General features: G+C 37.4%; 1 long non-coding RNA gene across 1 annotated transcript; it reads left to right on the top strand.

Annotated features, from left to right (window-relative positions):
* The first annotated feature begins 2535 nt into the window (after positions 1-2535).
* LOC132813229 (uncharacterized) lies at positions 2536-5044 on the top strand. The gene is made up of 5 exons (XR_009644019.1): positions 2536-2631; positions 2790-2816; positions 3803-3951; positions 4041-4108; positions 4947-5044. It is a non-coding gene; the product is annotated as an uncharacterized LOC132813229 (long non-coding RNA).
* Positions 5045-5492: the final 448 nt, after the last annotated feature.

Below are 5492 nucleotides of genomic sequence, written 5' to 3'. Positions count from 1 at the left end.
ACTCATTTTATAGAAGAAACGTCTTTGATTTTTCAGGTTACCATGAAGAGGTTCCTTCAGCCCGTGAGTGTGGTTCCTGTTTCTATAGTTTCTTAATACTTCGTATAATTGTTGTGGGAAACAATAAAATCAACATATACTAATCTCAGTTTATCAATTGACAAACACATTCTCCTCATTGAGATTACAATGTTTCCCATTTCAACTATTATTTTCTGGTTTGATCATTTTGATAATTGCTTGAATCCAGAATATTTATGGCAAGGAGACTTTGTGAATGCTATCCTCCTCTCCCAACAGCCTGCTAACTTACCTGCATGTAACGTGTAACAAATATCAAGCACTATTTAAATGAGACCAGTTGCCCAAATTTGGATATAAGCACCAAACTCTGGCCAGGAATTTTAGGATGATGGGATTTCCTTTCTTGCTTGCTGAATATTTCCTGTTGAATGTATTGCTATCATTGCTGGCTGCCTGCAACATTCAGTGTTTGAATGAACTGGGATGGGATGTCTGCCACTTACTGCCAAGCCCTAGAGTGATGATAGCCAGACTGGTTGGTTGGCACCTCCCTAGATCAAGCAGTACCCTATATTGTAGTGGACAAGACAGCAAGTCGCCCTCAGACTAAAGTCCTAGGAGTAGTACAAGGCAAATGTGGGGATCTCAGTGTATGGATAGACAGTGGGAGTAAGAAATGGTGGGCAGACTTAGTAGGGTGAGGTGAAAGGAATTGGTTACTACTGGAGAAGACAAGCTTGACGCTACCATCCATGTACACTATCTGGGAAAGCAGTTGGTGATGAGCCTTCCATTGCTATCCAAGATGTGAGCAGGATCACTTTCCAGGATTCTTCCTTGAACCTGAATGTCTCTTTGCTTGAAATTTAGGCAGGGCAGAAAATGGTCTTTCATTAATACGCACTTAAGGACTCACTGGAAAGGGTGAGCAGGCTGGGGTGTATGCCTTGCCTGTGACACCATAACATTATGGGAAGACTGGGGAGAGTAGATTGGTACTTGTGTAGTCAGTTTGGGAACACAGACTCCATATCTGCTGGTGATAGAATGTAAAATGTTGCACTCCAAGGCTGTAACAAAATTCAGTGAATTTCTACAAAGAGAAGCAATTAGCCACTTGGTTACTGGTTAGTGTCCCAAATTCAAGGGACAGAGATAGGTATTCCTTGTCAAAAGGAGACAATAATAACCATGACACTATACTTTAAAAACCTTGATCGGCATTCTAAAATAGTCTGATGTGGTTTCTATATTCTTGATTTGTTTTCCCTTTATCTGGAACAGAATAATGCAATTATGGGCTTTTCTCAATCTCAATTTAATGCTCATCTATTCTTTTCTTAACAGCACCATTTGTGGCCACAACTCCAAACCTGCAAACAGCTCCTTTTGAATTTAATGTGACCTTCATTATTACTAACTTGGTCCCAACCGCAAATCTAATATCTTCCAATTCTGCATTGCACAAATCTGCATCAAATATTATTGCTTACCAGGTCAGTTAACAATCTGCTTATCAATACTGATGTATAATTTCATTAGATACAAAATCTCCCCTAATACACTGATGTTCCTTTCCTTCAGTTGGACAACCTGTTTACAAACAGTAACATCAACAAAACATTCTCAAGTTGCAGAGTTCAATCGTTCCGGTAAGGAATTTAAAAATTAATCAAAAAATCTATTTCAACATTTAATTTTAATCATACAAATATGACTAAAATATCTTGATATTATTCGGAATCCTGCTTTTCTTTTCAGCGCTCAGATCAGTAATGTTCGAGTTCTGATAATTTGTTGATTTAACACATACACTTACTGAAATGTTTAGAGGTCTGTGAGCAATACTTATCCTATTTATCTGAGGTTACAATGTGCAAAGGGACATTCAGTGTCAGAACAGTTCAGCAACTGATCCTCAGACAAACTGCCTCCCTCGAAAATGGGCATTGATGGAGCATGAATGTGCTGCACACTCAGGACAACCTGTACCCTCCAAGATTGACCACTTCACCAGCTCTTTCCCTCCTCTCTGGCGACAAGCTAGCCAACTCTATCTCCCGAAATCTATATGCTCCAAAGTCATCTGAGGTCTCTTCCACTGAATGTCAGTAGCCTTCCATTTTCAACAGTAAGCATCCACGGCAAGCAAGCAGAATTATGGCACATAGTAAATCAAACTTTTCAAATCCTTCAAAAGATATTCGGATGACTTATCTGGTCTGTGAAATATCAACTGGAGGATACGCAGTAACTATATCTCCTGCACAGCCAAATTGAAAGAGTTATTCAGTAAAGCTTCTCATTCACTCCAGCTGTAACACTTTGAGGCTTATTTCAAGCAATTGATGCTCTTATTAGCACAGAGGCTTCTTTCTCTAATCTCATTTTGTGGTGATGTTTCCTAATTAATTTTGTTTATTAAATTTGTATTTTACAGTCCAGCAAATGCTGCCAGTACCAGTGCGTATACAATTTGCACATTCAGTAATGATTCCAATCCTCAGGTTAATAGAGTTATTGTGTACCATGAGATCAGGGACAACACAAAGGACATTTCCACCTTGGGAGCGTATTCACTGGATAGCAACAGCCTCTATGTGAATGGTATCTATTATTTTTAAGGTTTTCTTTCTATCATAGTAAACATGTTAGTGTGATCAAATTGGGGAAATTTCAATTGATCTAATGTATCTTATTTCACTAATTTGTAATAAAGTTCCACTTGACTCATTTAATAATAGACACATTTTTGGGATTTTTAGGTTACCATGAATCAGCTCCTTCAGCCCGTGAGTGTGATTTTTGTTTCTATATTTTCCTAAGACTTTCTTTTATTGCTGTGGGGAATAACAAAATAAGTCTACATTAATAAATTGTCAAATACACACACATCAGTGGGAGGGGGGTGTATTTCGCAATGGTTCACTATTTTACAGTTTGATCATCCATGTAAATTCTCAAATTGAAATATTTATGTCTTAACAAAGATTTTATATACTCTATGTTACCCTCTTCCCTTCCCAGGCAAGTAAAAGAGATAATAGGAACATATAAGGACAAGCTATCAGTAATTGAAATCTGATCTGTCACCCAAAGTTGAACTTCAGCACTAGATTCACCCAGGAATTTTTGAATGGTGGGATGTGCTTTCCTTCTATCTTAAGTTTCAGTGGCAAACATATCACAGCCAATACTAACCAGACCCAGTGGTGAGCCACCTCACTTTCTGAACTTTCCCCATCACTGAAATTCTCCTGCCAGCCCATAATTTAGTTTGGATGGGAAATGATCAATAACCAATCATTAATGGATAATTTCAGAGCCTCAAAGGGAGAAAGGAAAGGGCATATCATCCTATATTCCTCAATTGGATCCTACAGTAAAATTCAGGTGATTGACTCCAGGGTAAAAACATCTGAAGATGGCTACTCAGTTCCCTTGCACACCTTTCAATAGAGGAGCAGAAGATTCTGCCTTCCAAGTTTGTAACATAAAAAGGAGAAGTTTTTATGTGAAGGAGCAATCAGTTATATTGTCACTGGTTAGGGGAGTTTCATTGCCAGTCACATTTATGAGAGTAAAAGGTTCTCTTTGCTAAAGGAAGACAAACTTTTCTATCCCATCCTGTCTCAAAAGACTCTGACAACAGCATAAAATATTCTAATGGGGCTTCTATATGCTCAGTTGTTTAAACTTCATTCTGGAATAGAAATGTTACAGTTAAGAAATTCTTTTATTATCTCAGTTTAATAACTATCTTTTTTTTTCTGAACAGCACCATTTGTGACCACAACACCAAATGTGCAATCACAATCTTTTGATTTTAATGTGACTTTCACTATTACTAACCTGGTTCCAACAACAAACCTAATATCATCCAATTCTGCACTGCATAAATCAGCCTCGAATATTATTGCTTACCAGGTAAGTTTGTAATTTACTTATCTATAATGTATATTGACATTAATTACAAAATTTGGTCTCTAATACTGTGGCTATTCCTTTCCTTCAAGTTGAACAAACTGTTTACAAACAGCAACATCAATAAAACATTCTCAAGTTGCAAAGTTCAATCGTTCAGGTAAGTAATGTTGACAATAAACTATATCAGTATCTGTTTAAAGTTCATCAGGAGTACAAAAATGGTTAAAATCTCCTGCTATCTTTCAGAATTCTGCTTGTTTTCTCGGTGTTAAAACATTAATATTAGATCAGTTCATTAAATTGATATAGTTATGTTTAGATAGTTGGCAATATTATGTTTCAGAACTGCAATGTACAAATGTTTTTTAACAGTGTCACTATAATTTAGCAATTTGTCCTCCAACAGTTCGTTTAAATGCCTGTTTAGACTGGGTAATGATTCCAAAGATCATGACATTCCACTTTCAGGAAGATAGCTTGTGCCCCCCACGGCTTGCTACTCTCATGCCCTTCCTGCCCTCTGCCTGCCAATTAGCTCAGCCACAGGTCTGCCCTCCAGGGCAGGCAGGTGAAACGCGCATGCAAGCCTTCTAGCTCCACTAATTGAGACTGAAATCCAAGGCCCTCAATAAACTCCTCCGTTAAACACTTTTAACAGCAAGTTCTGAGTGCAGGTAGCCAGCATTTTGCAGCATAATAAGCCAAACTTTTCAACCCTGTTCAAATTTACTTCTCTGATAAACAAATTATCAAGTGAAGGATACTCAGCGTCTGCAATCCTGCAGAAACAAATACAAACTCAGTCCTCAAGTGTAAAAAATCATTCAGCAAAGATTCTCGGCTGACATTTACTTTAGTTCTAACAAATTGACATTTAGTTGCAACATTATAATAATATACCATATAACATACCATAATAGTGCAGAAGCTTCTGCCTACCAACCTGATTTGTTGCAATGTTTCCTAATTTATTTAAACAACTTTGTATTTTACAGTCCAGCAAATGCTGCTAGCACCAGCGTGTACACAATCTGCACATTCACAAATGATTCAAATCCTCAAGAGGTTAATAAAGTTACTGCGTACCATGAGATCAGGGCAACACAAAGGCCATTTCCACCTTGGGAGCGTATTCACTGGATAGCAACAGCCTCTATGTGAATGGTATTTAGCATTTAAAGATATTTTACCTAATCACATGGAACAATCTTTTGTGAATAATTTGGTGAAAATTTAAGCAAAACTAATGCATCTCATTGCACTAATTGGTGATGAATTTTCATCTGATTGATTTTATAGAAGACATGCTTTTGATTTTTCAGGTTACCATGAAGTGGCTCCTTCAGCCCGTAAGTATGGTTCCTGTCTCTGTTGTTTTCTTAGACTTCCTTTCACTGCTGTGTGACGAAACAAAATAATTCATTATTAAACTCTGTTCATCGTTTGGCGGACATGCACACTGCACTGTTGATGATACCCATTTACAACTGATTCCTCATTACTTTCCAGTTTGTTTATTCAGATAAATTGTCAAAATGAAA

This window comes from Hemiscyllium ocellatum, unplaced genomic scaffold, assembly GCF_020745735.1.
Source record: "Hemiscyllium ocellatum isolate sHemOce1 unplaced genomic scaffold, sHemOce1.pat.X.cur. scaffold_3527_pat_ctg1, whole genome shotgun sequence".
In the NCBI taxonomy this organism is placed as follows: Eukaryota; Metazoa; Chordata; class Chondrichthyes; order Orectolobiformes; family Hemiscylliidae; genus Hemiscyllium; species Hemiscyllium ocellatum.
This window is presented reverse-complemented; position numbering and strand designations above follow the sequence as displayed.